The sequence below is a fragment of the Hyaloscypha bicolor genome (genome assembly GCF_002865645.1).
Source record: "Hyaloscypha bicolor E unplaced genomic scaffold K444scaffold_17, whole genome shotgun sequence".
NCBI classification, from domain to species: domain Eukaryota; kingdom Fungi; phylum Ascomycota; class Leotiomycetes; order Helotiales; family Hyaloscyphaceae; genus Hyaloscypha; species Hyaloscypha bicolor.
Genome location: NW_020194519.1, coordinates 342293 through 344236, shown reverse-complemented (window position 1 = coordinate 344236; position 1944 = coordinate 342293).

Genomic DNA, 1944 nt, shown 5'->3' with positions numbered 1-1944 from the left:
CTAGTTCAGGATACCGGTTAAGCTTCTTACTAAACTCTTTTGGTATTAGGATCTTAATATTATTAGGCTATATAAGTATATATATTTATTATTTCTTAATATAATTTATATATTATATAAGGGTTATTTCATAAAATTCTATACTAAAGACGAGGCTATAAGAGCTAATATTCTTATATCTATAGAACCGGAGCTTAAAAAAATATATTTTACTATAATTATTTATAATAAATACCTTAAGATTATAGGCTTAATAGACCTTAAATCTATTTTTATAAAAGATTATAAATTCTTAGTTATATTTAGCTAAGGTAGTAAAGCCCTAGCTTTAAATCTAATTATTATTAAGGAAGTTATAGTTTGATCCGGTATTACCGAATCTGCTATATATTTCTGAGGTACCTATTTCTGGCTATATTAATCTTATTTAAATAGTTATATAAAGTAATATATCTTTTTTATTATAGCTAAAATTATTAATATTTAAGATTTGGCCTTTTCTTTTCCCTATTTCTTAGGAGGGTTTCTTCTAGAGTACTTCTCTATAGTAATAGCATTAATCTGCTTTTATAAATACCTTGACTCTTCTATGGTTTTGGCCTTATTAGGGTTCTGCCGAGCCTATTTGGTATACTTGAAATACTTTATATTTCCTAAGAAGTATTCTTTCTATTTATAAATCTAATAAACTATACCTGAAGTAGAACTAGTACTTTATTAAGGCCTTAAAGGGGCCGAAGTACTACTTGAGGATTTCTTATATAATTTTCGGAATTTATTTTTCCTTTTTTAATAGCCTTATAAATCAGAATTTGCTAAATTAGAGTTCTTAGGGGCAGAATTACTCTTACTAGATTCTCTTGCCTTTACTTTCTTTAATTTGGAATAAGTAGTATATTTTGCTTTCTAAGTTTTCTTAAGCTATTTAGAAACAGATATTACTTTATTTTTTGAGAGAATAAATATAAGTATCTAATAAGTCTTATAGTTAGATAAAGTAGTATTAAGAGTCCGGATCCGGTTCTGTTTAGGGTATAGGTCCTAGTTAACTTTAAGACTAATTATCCGAGTATATAACTTAGTAATTATCTTACTATCTTTCTAATAAAGATCTCGGAGCTTCTTAAAGGCATCTTATTAACGGGTTTAAAGTATTTAGAATATATTGGCTAAATAGGCCTTAAATTACTCCTAATAGACCTTATATAATAGTAGGCTTTGCTTTATTATAGCTTCCCAAGTATTATAAGGTTTATTCCTAAGGGTATTTATAGTAGAGTTAATTCTAGAAAAGTATCTATTATAAGTCTAAGATTAGGTTCTAAAGACTGCTTCCTAGAAGGATATAAATATCCTCTATTTTTTAAGGAACTTTCTATAATATAAGTTAGGCGTCCGGATCTTAAAAAGCTTCTTTTGGTCTAAATATATTTTTAGGATATTATATAGTAGCTTCTAACGAATAGTATTGAGATTATTCTTAAAGCTTATTATATTAGGAAAGGGAGTGGGTTCTAATCCCATTTTAGAAAGTTCCCTAGTAGGAATTACTAAGGAAGAGGAAGTAGATTTATAAATAGAGTTTCTATGAGATATAGTAAACCGTAAGGTATTCCTGAGGGTACTCTTATATTACTCTAACTATAGGATATACTAGTTAATTGCATTTACTAATTCTTGCTTTCGTTAGAGTGCTTCGACTTTAGTATATAAGCCCTATTCTATAGCTTGGGCGGCAGTAATTTGGATATTAATCTCGGTATCTTAATTATTACCGGAATTATTTCTATTATTATTACTGGCTTTTGGAGGCTCCTGAGGGGCCCTATTAAAAGTATTAGATAAGCCTTTACTATTACCCATATCGGAGTTAATCTGGTCGACTTCTTTTATAGGAATAGCTTTGGCAAGGGGTTATATATTTCGTAGATTCCGAAATATAAT